Source organism: Dipodomys merriami, unplaced genomic scaffold (assembly GCF_024711535.1).
Source record: "Dipodomys merriami isolate MVZ:Mamm:240054 unplaced genomic scaffold, mDipMer1.0.p SCAF_14, whole genome shotgun sequence".
In the NCBI taxonomy this organism is placed as follows: Eukaryota; Metazoa; Chordata; class Mammalia; order Rodentia; family Heteromyidae; genus Dipodomys; species Dipodomys merriami.
The window spans coordinates 35,283,490-35,305,659 of NW_027202715.1; the positions used below are offsets into that span (position 1 = coordinate 35,283,490).

General features: G+C 41.8%; 1 long non-coding RNA gene across 2 annotated transcripts in view; it reads right to left on the bottom strand.

Annotated features, from left to right (window-relative positions):
• The window catches only part of LOC138826124 (uncharacterized), a 52,718-nt gene extending 38,054 nt beyond the window's left edge, over positions 1-14,664 (bottom strand). The window contains exons 1-2 of one of the 2 annotated variants that reach the window (XR_011371566.1): positions 14,385-14,664; positions 3,676-3,831 (exon numbers count right to left, since the gene is read on the bottom strand). This is a non-coding gene — a long non-coding RNA (uncharacterized lncRNA). Of the gene's footprint in view, positions 1-3,675; positions 3,981-14,384 lie in introns of those variants that run through there. The other variant, XR_011371565.1, reaches the window with a different exon arrangement.
• Between the last annotated feature and the right edge of the window lie 7,506 nt (positions 14,665-22,170).

Sequence of the window (22,170 nt, forward strand, 5' to 3'; positions counted from 1 at the left end):
GCCTTGCATCAGTGCTCTCCCACTGAATGATATCTCTGTCCTCTCTCTTTCCTTTTTACCTTCCTCTTGCCCTCCTCTTCCTTTTCTAATTTCCTGGAAGGAAAGGAATTGCAATATCCTCCCAAGTCTGGGAGGACAGATCTACTGTCTCACTTGGCCCAGACAACATTGAGAAAGTTCCAGAACACTTCTGCCTGCTGTTTCTGCCCATCTGTCTTCCTCTGCCTTACTTCAGAAACCTGTCCAAAAGTGACACACACAAGGAGCCCCTCTTCCTCTGCAAACTCCCAAGCTGTTGCCAATCAGTTTAGTGGGAGAGAGGGTGTGATGGCGTTTAGATCTGGAAGGACACACAGCTCCCTAGAACAGCTGGCTGTCCTTGCAGGGGAGCACGTGTGCTCTGGGCCTTGTGCCAGGAGCAAGCAGCCAGCACAGCCCTCTAAGCCCCAGCGCCTCAAGGGGGTGGGGGGGAGGTCTCTTCTTACACGTGCCAGTGGGGCCCACGCACATAAGCACTCAGTCATCTGTAGATACTAGGAAAAGGTCATTCTACCCCATGAGTGGGTAAGAAGGTTCTCTCGCAGCTGTGCATGAGAGCCCGGTCAGCACGAAGCCTTAATTGCTTTATTGAGACAACTGAATTAATAAATCCTGGTGCCTGGCAACACCTAGACCATAGGAATTAAGAAACAGACAGACAAACAGACACAGAAAAAGAAAGACAGAGACAGAGAAGTAGCAGAAGCAGGAGGAAAACAAAGATGAAAGAGAGTTGGGAGCTGTACAAGACTTCTGATGTCCACACAGTGCACTTTTACAGCCAGCATCCCAGAACCATTTTTTCTTTCTTTTTTGTCGATCATGAGGCCTGAACTCTGGGCCTGGGCGCTGTCCCTCAGATCTTCAGCTCAAGGCTAGTGCTCTACTATTTGAGCTACAGCATCACTTCCGGCTTTTTTTCTTTATGTGGTGCTGAAGAATCAAACCCAGGGCCTCATGCATGCAAGGCAGGCACTCTTCCACTAAACCACCTTCCCAGCCCGCCAGAACCATTTTCTGAAATGCACAGTGATTTACACCAAGCAGGTGCCCCACAAACACTGTGTGCAGATGTGGATTTTCCTGAAGCTAAACCTCTTCTGTTGTTAAACTACCAGTGTCCTGGATGGCAAGGGGGAGCTTCCTCGCTGGCCTCTCCCATTTGTAGTTTATCCAAGCCCATTTGGTCAAACTAGGAGCTCCAGTATAGCCCACACTGCAATGCAGTTATTTACATAAAACATTTCAACAAAATGCACACTCTTGAGTCTTCTTTCCAAAGCGCAAGAGGCTTTAAGATGTGACCAATGTCTGGAATTTACACCAAGAGAACTGCTGTCTCTTGAGATTCCCTGACCCATCTACACACACACACACACACACACACACACACACACACACACACACACACACACACACACACACACACACACACACACACACACACCACTGTGTAAAAAAAGCAACATAGGCACATGTTCACACATATCAGCATATTCTCTTGTACATGTCATTACACAGACTTTCTTCTTTCTATGTTCCTCATTTTGCTATTAATTTCAAGGGTGATAGTCTCTAAATGTTATATTATGTTACACTATATATTACTGTTGCCTATTCCTAGCAAACATAGTTGATAATCATCTCAGTCTCTTGCTGTAATAAGTTTGAGATGTGAACTTCTTTACCTTTCTCGACACTGACACACACATAAACATTCATCAAGTATTTCTAGATCTAAAAACATAATTATTCCTGAACTTGTTTTTCAGCAACTAACTTAATTTTATATTTGGGGCATTCCTTCAACTCAGTACATACAGGCCTAACTCTGATGGTTGCATAACATTTCACCCATATCAACTTATGCTCACCCAGGTGTGTGTGTGTGTGTGTGTGTGTGTGTGTGGTGTCCAGTATGTGTGGGTTGTGTTGTAGTGTATGTTAGTGTATAACCACACTCACGTACTATGTGTATGTGTATGTGTTTATGTGTGTACACACACTAACATCCCATAGTATCCTACCCCCATATGGCACTGTTCCCACCCATGACCCCCCCCTCTTGCTGGCTGAACTTGAGGCTGCTGATATGTGGTTCCCCCTCCCTCACAACCACCTCTGTACCTCGCTGGCTTGCTCCCCCTAAGTAGTTAAATGTGCTCCCCTTTGGGCCCAGGCTGTGCTGCTGAGCAGGCTGCTTTTATCATCTTCCCAGACTCCACTTGGACTGTGGGTTTAAAAACTGCAGCTTGGGAACCAAACTCAGGGTCTGGCAAACTACCTGGAAGTTGCTGTGGTGACAGAGAGGAGGCAGAAAATTAGCCAGCTCAGTAAGAAGTAAAGGTTGAGGGCGGTCTTGGAGCAGCAGCACGCCCCACACCCTCAGGATTAGCAGCCTGAGTTTCAGCTCTACCCTGACATTAACTCTGGGCCTCATTTCTTCCTCTATGAAATGAGGGTGCCTGCACTGATGCTTCTAGAGCCTTTCCAACACAAATGTTAGGTTCTGCGGGTGAGTGTCTTCTCCCTCAGAGCTAGGATCTCCCTCTCATACCCGATCTTGCCTCTGTTCCCTGCACTTCTGCCAGAGCAGAAGCTAGGCTAGACTGGAGAGGCAGGGCGGAAGTCTGCTCTGGATGCCAGAGTCAGTCTGGGGTGTTTAAGGCCTTCACAGAGCTTCACTTCCTCCTAAGGCACTAAGTGCTCTCACTATACAGTAATTGCTCCCAGGGACAACAAGCACTTTTTCTTTTTAATTAAAAAAGTGGTAATATTTCAGCAACCTCTGAGTACTCTCTCCTCTGCTGAGTACTTGTATGATAGTGCCTATTAATCTAGATTTGCAAAGTGCAGCATCTAATATCGCTCCCCTTTCTCCCATCAGGATCTAGACAATAGTTCCTATTTCTGTTTCTTTCTGCTTACTAACATGATTACTGTCTTGTTTTTAAAAAAAAAAATTCCAACAAATCAGACATAGTGGCACACCCCTTTTATCTCAGCACTCCAAGAGGATCATGAGTTCTAGGTCAGCCCAGGCTATATAACAAGACCTTGTCTCAAACAAACAAACAAAAATCTGAGATAAATAATTAAACTTAGGGAATAGAGAGTTTTCCAAACACTTAAGCTACCTCTGCCTCCATAAATTGTCATCAAGAATAGTTAGCAAATCACTCTTTCACACTAGTGTTTTTCAGCCTTGCATTATTGACGTTTTAGGCCAGATAATTCTGTGTTCTTGGATGATTAGCAGCATATCTGATCTCTACCCACAACAAACAAGCAGCATCCCCCCAGTGGCAACTGCCCAAAATATCTTGACACATTGTCAAGTGTCTCCTCAAATCTCTGAGTGTATATTCCCATTGAGATTCACTATACAAATACAAATAAAATACACAGAATGAGGGAGAAACTGAGAGCACAAAATCAAGAGAGAAGGCTGTGATCCTGACAGCTACATATAATTCCTGTTCTCTAATTCCTTTGACCCCAGTCAACTCACTCCTTGTTTCACTTTACTTACCAAGTAATTATTGAGTAACTACCAGGGATCAGTAACTAAGCCCATATAATTAGGCTTATATAACTAAATATATTTTAACTAAATCATTATAAATGAATATATACCTCCCAGGTAGCTTTAGTCTTCCAAAATGAAGGGAGGACACGGGAACAAGTCATTTCCAGATTGTATGGTTATTTCTCCATCTTCTACAAGCACCTGGCTCTCATCTCTGACCAGCTCCTTCACCTCCGTCTGCCATATTGGACTGCCATATTGGACTAGGAAATGAGAGAGGAATAAAAAAGAGGAAAGGAAAAGTCATCATAATTTCCAGGGCCTTGAAGTGAACAACTGAAGTAAATACAATTTAAGAGAACTCAGAGATCCTCTCAAACCCTCCATTTCCAACCCCACCAATGCCAGCCCCCAAGCAAGAAATCGCCAAGCATTGTGTGTATCTTTCCCCCAGACATAATTAATCTTGGTCTTGCTCAATAACTCTCAATCTGAACTATTTGCTGGTTTTAGAGCAGAATCTGCGGCATAGTCTCTGGGTATTGACCAATTCAAAGATTGCAGTTGAGCAAATAGAAGCATGTTAATTTTTAATTTCACTTTGCTGATAGATCAGGTTCCTCCCTGTCCTATACTGATAATCTCTATGTCAGAAGAAACCATGCAATCCTGCCCTTGCCGTCTGCTCATCTGGCTTTCCTGGCCCTCGCTGGGCCTTTCAAAACAGCAGCCTTTTGATATTGGCCTCAGCTATCTTAAGAGAATAGAGGGGCTTCTGAATTGGGCAGCCCAAGATCCCAGCACCAAGCTATACAACATGGTACTAGGAATTAAAAAGGAATTTCCAGTGAAGATCTTTAAGGTTTAGACTTTGGGTCAGGGATGGAGCTTCTCTTCTACAAAAGGAAGTCTGTGACAGGGAATGTAATTATTTCCATGGTTACTTGATCATGATAAGCCACGACCGACCAACCATATCACGTCACATTCTGGAGGCAAGACTGTCCTCAGGGGAGACTTGATCACAGTGCAACGTAAGGCCAGAAACCAACAGTAATGTGTTCACTTTATCACATAAGAGCTTTACTGCTGGCTAAGCCCTTCAGCTCACATAAACATCATGCCATACTGAGAGGAATGATCAATATCCCCATTATGTGGAGGAAATTGTGGATAGCTGACCTGCCCAAATTGGCAGTTTATTTCTTGCGAGGAAGAGGGGAGTCCAATCACTACACATGGAGATCTGTCACATTTTTAACCTCTTTTTTTTTTCTTTCTTTGCCCCTTCTGCCTTTAAGGCTAAAGTGATTTCAGTTAGAAAACCACAATTTAACATCGGTCAAGAAAAACAACAGAAGCAATGCTCTCCATCTGGATGGAATCTATTCTTCCATTTTTTGCCATTTGTCTACCTGTCACTAACTTCAGAGAAAACATTCTAACACTGCTCTTTGCCACCTTCAGCCATTCTCAGGGGCTGCTGGGCAGAGAAGGCAGAGGGGATTTTAATGTCAGAGATTCACTGAACAGTTATTTATTCAATTGGTTAATTTAAATAATTCATTCCAGAGAAAGACTCTGTGTGTGTGTGTGTGTGTGTGTGTGTGTGTGTGTGTGTGTGTGTGTGTGTCACAGCTTCATTTCAAGATGTTGGCAAGAAACTAAAAAAAAAAAAAAAATGAAGGGAAATTGTTCAATGCTCAAAAGTAGATGCACCAAATTATATAAGCCTTTTAGAATTTGAGAACTGGAAAGAGATTAAGAAATGGATAAATCAATATTTTCAGCCTTTTTCCAAGGAGCTTTTTCTGAATTCTCTTAAGTTTTGTGATCATCAGAGACATGACTCTTACTGTGGCTGGTGAGAAAAGGAATGGTGTTTTCATGTGCTGGCTTTAAGGCCTCCTAATTCTCCCCATTGGCTGTCATGACATTATTTTCTTCTTTCTTTCTGTTTATTGCTTTAACTCAAGGCCTCACGTTCACTAGGCAAAAAAATTTACCATCTGATCCATGCCCAGTCTGTAATGGCATTTCTCTGGGACTATGTCCCAGAGAAGAAGTCCCATAAGGACCTTCTTTCTTATGATTTCCACAGATCACAAATGTTTGGGAAATACTCTTGGATATTTGCAAGGTGCGTCTGCACAATAAATGCTGACACATTCAGTGACATAGGCAGAGATATAAAAGGCAGAACATATTAACTTGCCATCTTACTTCAATGATGTTGTAACCCTAACTCCGAACTGTGATAAACAATAATACTGACACTTCACAAAACAGATTCTGAGAGATACACAGGCTTTGGGGATTTTTCCTGGCCTTGCTCTCCTCTTGCATCCTCAATGTCAGCGCCACCTTCAGGCCAATGATAGGATAGCAATTATTAGGTATCAAACTCAGGCCTTGATACCTAGCGGAGAAAAAGGACAGTCCATTCTTTCATGTGGCCTAGAGTAGAAGGAAAACATGCCCTGGTGTTTATTCAAAGCCTCACTGGCTAAAATCAGACCAGTGGACCTGGACCAATCACCAGCAAAAGGAATGGCATTTCTTTCTAAGCAATTCTTTGCAAGCTGAAGGTAGATCAGCTCCCCTAAAGCATGTAACTTCATGGGGCTTTTTATTAGTTATAATAGATTCCTGGGGCTCTGTTGGGAAGTGAAAGAGACTGACTAGGCATTCAACAGTGTCCCCCACACTTCAGAGCCCCTTTTACAACTAACACATTTGTAAGGGTTGATTTAATATGTCAATTTGACAGAGCCATGCGGTGTCCAGAAATTTGCTTGAGCATTCTAAATGTGTCTGTATGAGTGTTTGCATGTCTAAATGTGTTTGCATGAGCTTAATATTTTAATTGGTGCTCTGAGTAAGCAAATTGTCCTCCCTAATGTGAATGAAGCCTCATCTAATCAATTGAAGTCCTAAATGGAATCAATCCTAAAACAGATAAGTAAAAGGGAATTCCTCCTGAGGCATTAGTGCTTACTTGCATTTGGACTCAACTGAAATATTAGATCATGGCATTTCAAGCCTACTTTTTTGGAACTGGAACTCACATCATTAGCTCTCATGGTTCTTGGGCCTTTGGACCCAAACGGAACAAAGCTTCACATAAGCTCTCTGGGACTTGCAGATTGCTGACTGTAGATCTTGGGACTTTGCAACATCTAATTCTTTAAAGTAAGTAAATTAGTAACTAACTTATTAAAACAATCTATTGTCTATTTCTCTGGAGGGATAGGATTAAGTGAGCTAATAATCTGTTTCTCTAGAGAATAGAACTGATAGTCTATTTCTAATTTTAATTTTTACAAAAGTATTAATGTCCCTTAAACTTAGGTCCCTCCATACCCTTTGGAAAGCTGTCTTTGAGAGATTTAAAATCCTTTATGTGGCATTCATATCCCATTATGATTAGACTCCATCTTATTATCTAGTCTGAGTATGGGTCTCCCAGCAAGCAAAATACTCTTAGAGTCTGTCTTTTGCATATGTTAGCTTCTCTGCTGCTTTTCCTCTTCCCATTTGTCAAGTACTACTTAGCTTTCAAGTATGGTTTAAACATCATGTCTCTGTAAATCCTTCAATGAACATCAGCCCACACCTACACAATCCTCAACCTACTTAAGAGTAGTCAGCCTGGGGCCTAGCTCTGTCACTGACTGTCTGTGGAGACTTAAGCAAGTTATTCACTCTTTGTGTGTGATTTACCTGTGTTCCTCATCCAGAAAACATGGGTCACATAAATACCTACCCCCCAAAAAACTTGTCATGAAGATTAAGTGAGCCAAACCTGCAATAACTGTCAACAGTACATGGTGCACAGTAAGTGTTCAATAAATATTAAGGATCAGAATCCCACTGCACTTTGTATATCCCTTAGTGAAAACAGCCATATAGTAATAAGTGGATACACATCTATCTCTGAGTAAATCATGAGCTCATCAAAGACAAGACTCTCATGTGGTTCCCATTTGATTCCTTTAAACTTACCATAAGTTTATAAGCATGGCTGTACAGAGTTGGCAGTTCTGAATACAAATGAAATTTTTCCTAAGAAATTTAGTCCTGCCATTGTTCCTTATTGCCTCGTGCTATTGAAGACTCACCTTACAACATATTTGGACATTTGTTTACCCTACAGTTATGCCCCAGGCCCAGGTCCTGACCCAGGTTGTGGGTTGTAGCTGCTCTAATCATAACTATCTTGTGAGCTGTGTCTCTAGTGTTTAGGTCCAGTGGCTTCTGCAACCATTACTAGGCTTTGTGTTGAACTCTACTCACAAAGCTGTTCCCTCACAGTAAGTCCATCTCTAGAGAGAGACAATAGAATGATTTTCTTCTAATCATTCTAGGGTCCTGACCACCCCTAGGCCAATCAGCTCTCTTCACATCAAAATTTCAAAAAGGGAGCTTGTGTGACCATTCTTTCATTCCAGAAGAGGCCTTGGCTTCTTATTGCAGATGGACCCAGCCTTCTTCAGAGTGAGGAAAATCAAGGGGAGAAGCAGTCCCTACTAAACCACAAAAGAAAAGGTATCCCCATTATACCTTTCTTCCTTGCTGATTGGGATCTGCTTCTATTTCCTTAACTACAAGATTCTCTTTGAATCTTCACAAACCAGATGGTTCCATCTTCTCAGAGACACAATCCAAGCTATGGTGTTTTTAGGCTGATGACTACCCAGCAACTTATTACTCATGTCCTTCCTTCAAGTCTGGCAATGTTTCACTCTAAAATTCTTATAGCACACCCTCTACTGATTTCTTCATTCATGGAACACATACTTATTGAGTACAATTTTGTACCAGGACATGTACTAGGGATGCAAATAGGCCAAGATGGGCTACAGTCTCTTCCTCCAGAGCTTAACCAAACTATAATATTCTATATTCCTCTGGGTTGGTAAATGTGACAATTGCCAGGGCCCTCAGGGCCTCAGAAGGCACAGAAAATGTCAAATCTAATGCCCTCTATTAAATTATTCAGGAAAATGACAGATAAGGTTACAGCTTTGATGGAATTGAAGCCCAGCTTCTGCCTTCATGAATGTTCCTTCTTTGTGTTCCCAGTCTATCAGTGCCTAGTCTATTTGGAAGAACTGCAAAAAGAAGTCTCCTGCCTTCTTACAGAAATACTTAGAAGTATAAGTCTGAGAGCATCTTAGCTGAAATATATGCAGTAAAGACTGGGCTAGATCTCTAAAAACTAAACAGTCTGATGTATTTATCAAAACATTAGTTCAATTCCATAAATGTTTATAGAGCAACTGTCATCTAGCCTGATGGGTAGTTGGATTCAATTAAAAGTGTACTCTTCCTTGTTTTTTCATTTGAGACTAACAATAATCCTAATACACAATTGTCATATAAACATAAATACTTCTTTGAGTGAAGAGTAAGTAAAGAAAAAAAAAAGGTCTGGAAAAAAGTAGGTACCTTCCTACAAGAAAAAGATACTTCTTTGAAGTTAAACAAAAAGGAAAGATACTGAAGATTAATGGCTCAGGGAATCTACATAGCAGAAATAGTACAAGTTTGCACATGAGCGTGGAATCCCAGAGAAGGAACAATAATACTTAGTAGCTGTAGACTAGGTCCAGACAGAAAGGACTGAAGTTGCCCAAGATCTGACTGAGCAAACTCACTGACCAAACTGGGAAATGAGTGGAATGAATCCAGCCTGGCCAAGCTTGGCTTTGAGACTTAGAACATACTTGTAAATTACCTTTCTGCATATCACATACACCCTGCAATTCCTCTAAGGGGCGTAAAATGAAGCTCTGAAAAAGTCATATGCTTCAAATGATTCACCAAACACTAAATTTAAGAGAGGAGAAAGAAAAAGGAGTCATGGCTTAGGATAGAGTTCACAGATGAAAAAAGAAAATGCTTAAGAAATGACACTGATTGTGTTGATCAGCTTTGCAATGTTGTAACAAATACCCGAGATAATAAAGAGAAAATACTCGTTTATTTTCTCACAGTTTTTGGAGCTTTTGGTCCATAATCAGCTAATCCTGTTCTTTTTGAACCTATAGTTAGTACAATCATGGCAGGAGCATATGGCAGAGCAAAACAATTCACTTCATAGCCACAAAGTAAGAGAGTGAAGAGGGGTTAAGTTCTAACAGTATCTGTCAAGGGCACATCCCCAATGACCTAAAAACCTCTTGCTAAGCCTCAGCCCCTACAGGTTCTAATATCTACCAACAGTGTCAAGCAAAAAATAGTCTTAATTCTCTGGAAATCCATTCACCTTTGTTATTTGGGTATAAAAGTTAAGTTTTGCATAAATTTAACATCTGTGTGTTTGTGTGCTGGTCCTGGGGCTTCAACCTGGGGCCTGGGCACTGCCTCTAAGCATTTTTTTTTTTTTTTGCTCAAAGCTAGCATTTTACCTCTTGAGCCACACCTTCACTTTTGGCTTTTGGGTGGTGACTTAGAGATGAGGGTCTCATGGACTTTCCTGGCTTCAAACTGCAATCCTCAGATCTCAGCCTCCAGAGTAGCTAGGATTAAAGGTATGTGCCACTGGCAGTAGGCTTATAAATTTAATTTTTTAAAAACAGTGAAAGATAATCTTATTAAAAGTAGTTTCAGACTACAGAACATATGACCTAGAGTATTCTATTGAGCACTAATATTAATTTCTTGGGTTACTCTATTACAAATGAACCATGAAACTGAACAGAATAAATATGTACTCAGCTTCTACTTAATTCTAGCTCCAGGTAAAACAATGAAGGAGACCATGGTAGGCTCCTATTTCCTTTATGCAGTCCTCAATCTGACATCACTCAGCCTGATCTGTCTTCTGTTGGCCTGGCTCACAGTGGTGATTCCAGTAGATGGAAAGCTGTCAAAGGCTGGCTGAAGCCCGCTTAAATACTATGCAGACCATCTTGTCTACCATAGATGGGTCTGGTCCTTTTCCCAGACTGTGATGTAAATGGAATATTGGAAATCTGACCAGTCATTTGAATTTCAGTGGGAGTAGAACTGGAAAAATGGAGCAAAATAAATGGGCTACACTAGGGAAAAATAAACCAGCATGGTGTTTAAGATTCTGTTTGACTTATAGTAGCATGGTCCACCTCAGTGTGATACTCTAAAAATTTGCCTTTCTCTTTTGAGCTGTCTAATGAAGAGATTAGAGAGCAAGTTTTTTTAAGTACCAGACCCTTTACAGAAATAAATTATATTCAGATACCCAATGTATAAAACAGATACAAAGCAATGGTAAACTTGGAGTGAAAGATCATCTCCTGCTTCTAATATTATAATAAACAGCAGCCTCTGAAACACCTTCACATAGAATCTTCTGATCTCCAGAAAATGTCCGTAGAAAACCTCATGGTTTCGCAACCTCTTCATCCCTTCCTATGATTTCAAAATCTGAAGAAACCGATTTTAGTTTCTTCTCTCCCTGGCCCAGGATAAGCCCTGCCTAGCCCTCTGGTCATTCTTTCTGTTCACTCCTACCTGGAGCTAAAATATACTTTCCTTGCCTACTCCTCCTGCCTTAAAAACCATTACTATTGCACTCCCAAAGTTCCATGTTCAGTCAGTGAACAACGCTGACACCTTTTACCTTGTGAGAAGGCTAGCCCTGTCTGTGATTCAAAAACCTCACAGGTCAAAAGCCCTTCTTCTTCCATGTCCAGGCTCCATTTCCTCTTCTCTCCATTCCTTATTAAGTGCTTTTTATCATCCAGGCATAAAAGAAAGGCTGGAACTGCAGAAGTGGGAGACACTAGTTTCATCCTAGAATCCTTTAATAATTCTCTGGCTAATTAATGAGGATACTGGGGAACACTGGGCACGCCTTTGGAATATTAAACAATGTGGCTTCTATTCTGGTTGACTTACTACAGTTTCTTGCATCCAATGAAGGGGCTGATTGTGCGTGGGTAGGTGTGTTAAGGATCTTTTGGCCCAATACAGCCACAGGGCTTCCTTTGGCCTGTAGAGTTGGTCTCATGTCAGGGTGGTTTTGGCAGAAGTGAGAAAGTACCTTTATTTTAAGACTCCCATCTCAGTAAGAAACACCTATTTCAATCATCAGCTTTTTAAAATGCTGCACTACTTGCCAGTAAGTCTGCAGTCTATTTAGGTCATTTGCTTTGTCATTTTTTGAATCATTCTCTAGTTCCTTATACCTACTCTAGACCAGAGACATCAACTGGGAATTTGCAAGTACTGTAGACCTTCTTGTCCCACCTTAGACTACTAGATGAGACCCTGCATTTTAGCCAGATCTCTGGTCATTGTTCCAGTCAACAAACCAGAAAAGTTTGAGTGCTCGGTCAATAGTGAGAAACTAGCTGTCTTGGAAAAGTACCTTCTTTGTTGAAAGAAGCCCTGGCCCAGGGGCTGATCACTAACTCTCCAAGTGGCCTTGGCTAAGCCACTTAATCACTCTGAAATCTTTTTTTTTTTTTTTTTTTTTTTTTTTGGCGGTTGTGAGGCTTGAACTCTGGGCCTGGGCGCTTGTCCCTCAGCTCTTCAGCTCAAGGCGAGCACTCTACCACTTGAGCTGCAGCGCCACTTCGGGTTTTCTAGTGGTTTATTGGAGGTAGGAGTCTCATGGTCTCTCCTGCCCAGGCTGGCTTTGAACCGAGATCCTCAGATCTCAGCCTCCTGAGTGGCTAGGATTACAGGCGTGAGCCACCGGCGCCCGGCTATCACTCTGAAATCTTTATTAGCTGACTTCACAAGATTCCTGTTCCCTGGACAGAAAACAGAAAGGGAAGCTTTCTCCAAAAGCTGATTATATGGGTTTTTGCCAAAACCGCAACAGATTATTGTTCAAATATCTAAATACTATAAAAATGTACACTATATCAATCAAAAAACAAAGTAAAAATTTAAAAAGAACAGCTACCGTGCTTATTTTGTTTTGTTAACTGTCCCCCAGCTGTTAGTTATTCTATCATACATGTACCATGGCCACTCACTTCATTTGCACGGGCATATTTTTTGTTACCCCTTTGCAACTGGGTACTTCCAAAATCTAAAATAGGAATAGTTATCTGTCTGCTCCTCACAGAAGACCACGCTGAAAAACCACTAAGGCAGAATGTTAAAAAATATGAAGGGGGCTGGAAAGGTGGCTCAGTGGTAGAGTGCTTGCCTTGCATGCATGAGGCCCTGGATTCAATTCCTCAGCACCACATAAGCAAAAAAGAAAAAAATCTGGAAGTGGCGCTGTGGCTCAAGTGGTAGAGCACTAGCCTTGAGCTGAAGGGCTGAGGGACAGAGCCCACGTCCAGAGTTCAGGCCCCACAACCGGACCCCCAAAATATAAATAAATAGATAGATAGATAGATAGATAGATAGATAGATAGATAGATAGATAGATAGATAGTATGAAGGGCCAAAATAAGGTGGCAGACTAGAAGCTTCTTCCATGTGATTCTGAACAAATGATAGATTTTATTCCCACAGAGATAAAGAGAGGAAGAGTATTAGGAATCATGAAAGGGAGGACATGGCAGCAGAAGAATCATAGAGAAATAAAAAGGCAACCCAAAAATAAATAGGAAACAATCTGACGCACCATCCCCTGGAGGAAGAAGGAAAGAGAAGTTGTAGTCACAAATGCAATGTAAGCCAAGTAGCCCTGGCAACAGCCCGTCAGTCCTAGCCACAGGACAAGCTGACCGCTTTTACAAACCCTGAAGCCAGGGCAGGGATTTTATGCAACAGTGAAACCCTTGCATGACAGGTTAATATTGGAGAAGAAATCCATTTTGTCATCCCCCGTAGCTTAGAGAGCTCTATCCAGAATAGTGTGGCAGTGGGGGAGGGGGAAGAGAGAAAGAGGACATCAAGGAAGAATGCAAGGTGGTGAATTAATGCAAGGTGGTGAATTACCGCAACATAGTTGGTAATAGCAAAAAATTATTACCAACCAAAATGTTCAGCAACATGAAAGTGGTTAAATGAACTCACAAATGATAATGACCCCATACCACACAGTTCCATGAGCCACTAAATGTAACACTAATGACAAACTCTGAAAGATGTGAAAGCTCTTGCAAGTAATGGAAACATACTGAAGGCTTTATTATAGAATATGATTACATCCCAGTAAATTATATAATGATTAGAAAAAAAAGACTGAAAGCATTCACATTGTTTGCTAATACTGTATAATTGTAGATAGCTTTATTTTCCTTATCCATAGATTTCATAATGGAAATGCATTATAACTTTGAAAAGCAAGAAGTCTTTCCTTTTTTTCTTTTCTTTCTTTAGAAAAATGGTCTAACAGAATTTCTTACCATTAGAAGCACTGCTTTATCATCACTGTAGTCACCAATGGACGCTACACTGCTGGGGTGCTGGGGGCAGGGGGCCACATTAGATATGTACTGGTTTGCTGCAGCTCCCATTTGAGCAGATAGTGAATGATTTTCCACAGCCTCCACAGGGGGGTAATAGAAATAACCTTCATTCCGAGACTCAGATGAGAGAGAGAATTGGGGAGGAAATCATAAATTCTTCCTGTAGGACAGAACTCAAATGCAAATACAACAGCAGCATAGATATATGGCATGTCTTCTGCAAGGGCCTGAAATCAAAACACAATTACAGAACCAGGCAGGCACGGGGGAAGGAGTGCAGACAGTATTTCTCCGGTCTCCTTTGGCCTAAAGCAGTGAGAACAATTTTCCTGCCAGATGTTCTTTCCAAAACCCAAAGGAAGGTGGGCTGTTTTCAACAATGAAGAGGAATGTGCTGCTCTGAGTCTAGTTCAGCAAGGGGAAAGTTTGTCTTCCTCGTTTCAAATACCCACCTCGGGAGCAGAAGAGAGCAGTGACAGGAATCCTGCTTCAGCTTTCCATTGTAAATCACACACAGTGTGGCATTATACATGGTGGTAGTCTTGTTGGGTAGCAGCGTTCAGGCCAGCACCAGTAGCAGCAATATATATGCCTGGCTTTTACCTGTATAAATTTATTTCACTCTTCATGTCAATGCTGCAGAGTAAATAGTATTGCCAAAGAGGAAACCAGCCAACGTAGAGTCACAAAGTTAGAAAAGATTGGAAAAACAGGACTCCAATGAGGTCTGGGAACTCTAGGGGGAAAAAAAACAAAAACAAAAACAAGTTTTCAGTAGCCCAATAATAAAAATAAAAGTCTTATTTTTCATCCATACATGGTATAAAGTTCCTTCTAGAATTGTCTACAAGATTCCAATGACATTTGACAAAGTCAAGATGCTGCTTCCTTTAAAAAAAAATAAAAACAAAATCCTCAAGGTCTTCTTACCTCAGCAGTGAATGAAACTCTTAAAATATTTTCTCCCCGCTTCACCAGAGAGGCACTTCACTGAGATAGTGTTCTTCCGCCTGGATATTATATCAGCCAACATTCCCTGAGCTGACTGTCACCAAGTGGAAGACTTTCCCTGTCTGGCCCTGCAAACACGATCTGATATAAGACCAGACAGCCCTGACCCTGCCCAAAAGTGTTTCGTTAGGAGAGGATAAAGAGACATTTTGTTTCTTGACTTTTTGAGTGATTAAATGCTTTATGTTACCCATTGTTGAAACTATGACGAGGTGAGATAAAAGGCAGGACATACTGAAGACATTGCTGCCATGACCTAGGTATAAAAAGGCTATTTACTTATCCAGGGAGCCCCCACTTCTGCTGAACCAGAAGTATGGGATTATCTGGGGGTCAGGAGCAGAATCTCCAACAAGCTAATGCTCTTCCAGGAAAGTTCTCAGTGCCCGAACAGTGAGCACTGAATTAATATCCACTAACTTAGTTTTTTCATTCACCAGGTACCTTCTATGTTCAGGGAAAGTTCTTCGCACATAAGATTCAATGGGAAGAATATTAGGCAGAGTTCCTGAACTCACAGAGTTTAGAGAGAGAAGCAGGAAATGCATCCAGAATGCTCTGAGAAAAGCCAACAAGCAGTGCCTTTCAGAAAAAAAAAAAAAATTAAGTACTTCACAAGGCTGGGAAGGTGGCTCAGTGGTAGAGTGCTTGCCTTGCATGCATGAAGCCCTGGATTCAATTCTTCAGTAGCACATAAACAGAAAAAGCCGGAAGTGGTGCTGTGGCTCCAGTGGTAGAGTGCTAGCCTTGAGTGAAAGAAGCTCAGGGACAGTGCCCAAGCCCTGAGTTCAAGCCTCAGGACTGGCAAAAAAAAAAAAAAAAAAAAAAAAAAAAAGCACCTCAGATCTTCAACATGGTAGCTTCTCAATTCTTTTTGTCACATCTCTAAAGGTATTCTATCTACATGTACAAGATAGTATGTTGAAAGTGAACTTTACAACTTTGCATGCCAGGTGGAGGAGTTGGGGAGGTGGGGAGGAAAGGGATGGTAGGGGAAATATAAAGAAGGGTGTAACAATGCTCGATTAGGAAATGGATTCATTACCTTGCTCATGTAAGTCTAACCCTTCTGTACAGTATCTTTACAATAAAAAAATATATTTTTTAAAAAATGGTATTCTATCTACAAAGCTATGTTATAATTGCATTTAAGGAATTAAAGGAGGATAGAATAGAAACAGCCATATCTGATTATTTTATTTAAAAGGCAAAGGCTTTCCAGAATTTCCCTCCAGCCAACTCCTGCTTAGTCTTTGGAACTTATGGGTCCCCCAAAGTTCACATAGTAAAAGTTTGCACCGCCGTGTGGTTTGCTGAAACTTTTTGGAGTAGGACCTCGTGGGAGATCTTTAGTTTATTGAGGTCATGCACTTGAAGAGAATTTGGGGGTCTGGACTCCTCATTCTTCCTTTCTGTCATTTTCTGACCATGAAGTAATCAAAAGAGCTTCAGCTGGAGGTGTGGTTTAAGTGGTTAAGCATCTACCATGCAAGTACAGGCATGAGGTTTACATTCAAACGCCCAGAAGGAAAAGGAGGAAAAGAAGGAGGAAGAAGAGGAAATAGGAAAAAAGGAAGAAAGCAAAGCTTGGGGTATGTGGAGAGAGATGGTATGGAAAGTAACTAACTAAAAACTGTCACAATGAGTAAGATTCCAAACAGCATAAGACCTCATTGAAGTTTACATCTAATGATGTCAGTACTTGGGCATCTGAGGGGCACATGGTGCTGAGGGGTGCGTGGGATTGCATTTCCCTCACTTGGGGAATGGGAGCATAAACCCAGGGCCAGCGGCAACAACAGCTGCTCTGGAATGAGCGGGGACCACATTGCACATTAGCACAATTCTGGGAGAGCTGTGTGTCATTGTCAGACTACACAAAATATAGAGGTTCTTTGCACACTGACATTGTGCTAATTCCCTGGAAATATGGATTTCGAAGCTTTTCTTTGGACCATGGATCTGTAGAAAGTGTCCCCCTTTCCCTACTTTAGGTCCTTGCTCTCTGCACAGACAGAAAAAAGAAGCATGAGCCTTAAGCACAAAGAGGCTCAGGCACAATGCCCAGGTCCTAAGTTCAAGCCCCAGGACTGGCAGGAAAGAAAAGAAAAAGAAAATGCAAACCAATCTCTCTGTACATTACCCTTACAATAAGATTAAATCTTTTTTTAAAAAAGAAAAAGACAAAAGCCTAAATGCCCACCAAACATAGGCGGCTAATGAAATGATGGGGTATTTTTACAAAGAAACATCACATGGCACTTAGAGAATGTGATGTAGCTCTGTGTGTGTGGACATAGGAAGATCTCGAAGTGTTTTGTTAAATGGAAAAAGGAAAGTGCTAGCGAACACACAGAACATGACACCAAGTGTGTCCAAGATAATGCCTGCAGAGCCTGTAAGCCACGTCCATAAATTCTGTGATGCCACTCCCTTCAGTTCCTGCCCCCCTACTCCTCCATCCCTTGTGATGGACAGAATGGAGAAGTAGAGGTATGCAGCTTCAAGGTCAAAGCCATAAAGTATATTGTGGCTTCCTCCCTATTCACTTTCTCCTGTTTTTCTCACTCTGAAGGGTGGGGAGAGAGTTAGCTGCCATAACCTAGTCAAACAACCAAGGATAATATCCACAGGATAAGAACATGAAGCCTCTTACCAACACATAGGCAGTGAGCCATCTTGTAAGAGGAGTCCACACATCCCCCAGAGGAGCCTTCAAAGGACTACAGGCCCTGCCAGTATTCATCTGCCTTAAGATTGCCTGACTTAGAACCCCCCTGCTAAGCTGTTCTGAAATTCACAATACACAGAAACTGGAAGATCATAAATATTTGCTGACTTAAACCACTAAGTTTTGATGTTGTTTGTTTACAACAATGGGTACCTAATATGGTCCTATGTAACATAACCTCATTTGCACATTATCTATAAAACAGGGACTAATATCTTTCTCTTTCTTTTCTTCTTTTCTCTCTCTCTCTCTCTCTCTCTCTCTCTCTCTCTCTCTCTCTCCTCTCTCTCTCCCCCCCCCCTCTCTCTCTCTCTTTCTTTCTTTCTTTTGGTCCTGGGGCTTGAACTCTAGGCCTGAGCACAGTCTCTGAGCTCAAGGCCAGCACTCTGCCACTTTGAGCTACAGCTCCATTTCCAGTCTTTTGGTAGTTAATTGGAGATAAAAGTCTCACAGACTTCCTTTCCATTTATATAGCTATGATAGATATAGAAGCAATGTGTTTGCTTGTATGGTATATACACAGAAAAAAATGTATAAGACACATATTAAGCTGTTGACCAAAGTTATTTGTCTTTGAGGAGATAGAATGGGAAAGAAATAAAAGGAAAGGGGGTTTTCTTTTTTCCCCCCACTTTTGCACTGTTGCAAATAATTATAATAAAAATCTATTAATGTAATATTCACATAATTAAACATTTTGTCTAGCACATGTCCACTATTCAAGAAATGAAGTGTTGGGGAAAGAATGAACACATCTGACAAAACACATATCCTCAGCCACGGATTCAGGGATTTGCAGAAGGGATACTCCCAGCCCCTCCCCCCTGCAGCCTCTCCCACCCAGGCTTCCTCCTTTTCCCACAGTACCCAACATAGGTAGAAAGAACCCAAGGAGTTCTCTCAGGCCATCCCAAGTGTCCTTCCCCCTCTTCTGCAGTCTACATGCTTGTGAGAGATGATACGTGATACACAGTGTCCCATCTGGAGACCACAAGTAGGACAGTTGGCCAGGATCCAGGAAATCTATTCTCAGCCTGAGCCTGAGTCTGCTTCAGGAATAGGCTCGGAGGGCAGAGTGCTCAGGGTTTCTCCCCTTGTGACTGAGAAGGATCAGGTGGTAGGCATGTGTGCCCTGACACTGTCCTTGTCACCACAGGGAAGATATATTTAGTGTATAGCCTGTAAGAGAGCTATCAGAGAAGCTCACTGGGTAACTGCCTCAGGAGCCCCAGGGCACTGGTCACAGTCTATTTTTACCAGCTCAGCTTATAGAGCAGCGATAAGAGTTATCTTTCTGCTGCAAGACAGGATCAGATGGACCTGCCCAGGTGATAGATAGTCTTAAATTCCTGATATGTGAGAAGTCATTCAACTACTTTCTCCTTCCCCAGATGGCTTCAGGGTGACTAGAGGCTCACCTAACTTGTAGGAACAGGGTGTTCTCTATGCATGCCAAACTCGATAGGGTAAGCATATGGAGAGAGCTTTTTTTTTAATCACCCCAGAAAGAAAAGATACCAGGAATCAAATAAATCCATTAATTAATTACTCATTAACCAATCCCTCTACTCTTTTCTACTGAGGCCCCACCCACCCATATTATCAACTAGAAACCACCCTGGAAGACTCTATCAGTCCATTCTCATTGTTCCGTGTAATGCAACTGTGAGCCATCCTAGGGCTGGAGGAAACCTGAGAAAAATTTTAAGTAGAGACTCAATTGGGGAAAGGGTGAGAGGGTACTGAGTTAGGGGATGATGGGAAGGTTAGTGAGCACAGGTGCATTGCAGTGGCTGGACAGAATCAATGACAGCTGATTGCTGAGATTTGCTCAAGAGTAAACAGAACCATAACTCAGGAGACTATGATCTGAGGATCACAGTTCGAAGCCAGCCCAGGCAGACAAACCTGAGAGACTCTTATCTCCAATTAATCAACAAAAAGCCAGAAATGGAACTGTGGCTCTAGTGGTAAATTGTCACCCTTAAGTGAAAAAGCCAACTGAGAACCTGAGGCCCTAGTACTCAGTACACACACACACACACACACACACACACACACACACACACACACACACACACATACACACACATCGCAGTTTCTATTGAATAATGGATCTTGTGCTCCTATTTGCAGAACTGAATAGTGATGTCTCCTTTCAAGGGAGCTGTGCTCTCCTGTCTGTGACCACTGTCACTGCTTCTCACTGCTCTCATATTAAATTACTCTGTCCATTCCATTGCTCCTGACTGGTTCTGTAGGGCCTTCTGTGGAGGATGAGACCTGCCCTCGACACTGCAATGCAAAGAAGGACATATGTTCCCTTTATCTATAGAAAGAAGCTGTTAGTGGGGTAGTTATGTCAGGAAACTATATCTAAAATATAGAAGGCTCTAAAATCTATTTTGAGTTCCTCCATAAGGAAGAAAGAAAAGAGGGGAAAGCGAGGAGGAAGGGCAGTTCCAAGAACAATAAAATCCTATTTCAGCCTTTGAATAAAGGAAGAGTAACATTCCTCCATTCTTTCTGCTTTTAGAATTGCAGACACAGGAAGATTGTGGATTCGAGGCCAGACTAAGCTATGTAGTGGGTCCCAGGACAGCCTGGACTAGAAAGTGAAGCCCTGTTTCCAAAAACCAAAATAATAACAATATATGATGTTATTAATATATTACCAATAACTATTACTATTGCCTAAGAAGATCTAAAATGGATTCATGGAGGTAGTAAGGCTATTAGGTCCTTACCTGTGGATTCCTATTGCCTTTTCTCTCTTTTCTCTTAAAGAGGTCATTTTGTTAAATGGGGGATGGAAAACACTCATGTGTGTGTGCATGCATGCGTGTGTGTACATGCATGTGTGTGTGTGTGTGTGTGTGTGTGTGTGCCGGTACTGGGGCTTGAACTTGAGACCCCACACTGCCACCTGGCTTTTTCCACTCAAGGCTGGTGCTCTACCATGTGAGCCATACCTCCACTTCAAACTGTATTTTTTTTTTTTTTAGTGTAAGAAGCAGGAGTTAGGTTGTTTAGAAATGTTTAGGATAGAAAGTCCATGTATATATACTTTCATTCAGTAAATAAAGCTTCCTGTCAAAAGTTGTGACCACCAACTTGTCTGTGTCTAGAGCCTACTATGTGCCAAGCACTGGGATGGGCTCTAAAGAAAGTAGAGCACAGAAGGAAGGATCTTGCAATTAAATGCCAGTCACTGAACTGTGCTGCCCCATACTTTTTCTTTTATCCAAAGACAAACATTATACAATCCTTGTCTTCAGCGGCATGGCAGGGTGCTGAGCGCAGAGACTGCCTAGGGCTTCACTTCATGGGATCACCATGCTTATGACCATTTGTTCTGCCCCAGGTGTCTGCTCATAAAACCACTTCCTTTCATTCATGACAATGCTCCCGGTGAATTCTCTGGGGGATAATACTTTTGATAGTCAATTACAAAGAAAAAGACTCTCTACTCCCTTTCTAACATGAGAGACTGACAGTCACCCAAACTTCCCCTCCCTCCCATCCCCCTTCTACCCGGCCACAGGAAACATGTTTGTACCTGGGCTCTGGAGTCAGACCATGGGCCACATCTGGAATTCTGGCTGAATCCCATTCTGGCCAGATAACTTAGCAAGCCACTTTCCAAACTCTACTTTATTTGTAAAAATTGGAGAAAAAGTAGATTCTTCCCTCACAGGACAGAGTGGTTCTTACCTGTTAAGCAACACAGAAAAATAGTTGCAACCCTATACAACTGAATGAGGTAATGCATCTTCATTGTTAGTATATTTCCTGGGACATAAATAAGTGAATTGTCTTAATTAAACAAACAAAAATTTCCTAAGCATGAAATAAGTAAAATAACAATTGTTATCATTATTATTTTTAGCTCCTTACTGGCCTGCATAACCTGGTACTAGAGGTAGCACACTGTTTCACTTTGGTATGATTCATCCTCTATCATTTTCTGTGAGATAAATATGAGAAAACCAGTGGGCGTCAGTGAAACACGGAAGCAATTCAGTACTTAGCCAGAACAATCCATCTTAAGGGTTGACAACAGAACCTCCCTTCCCCCTCACTGAGCAGGTAGTAGGCTGGCCTCTTTATGCTCCTCTTAGAGGAGACCATCCAGGCCCTCTCCACCTCAATCCTCATGAGTTAATACTCTTCCATCAGAACCTAGAGTGTCAATGCCTCTCCCGACATCCACAGCAATAACCCACTTGTGGCTTTCCCTGGCTAATTAACAACCAGTGGGATGACATCACCTTATCTGAGCATCCCTTTTGAATATGTCAGCCCATTCGAATTTATTTTCAGGGTGTTTATACGTGCATCTGTGTGTGTTCCATTTTCAGCCCAAATGAGCAAACTGTCCTATAGCTCATTAGAGTGCATGCCAGATATTTTTAGTGCTGTAAGTGCTGTAACTCTTCAGAGATACAAAATAGCCTTCTTCAAAAATAGGAGGGCAGACCATTACTATATGTTGG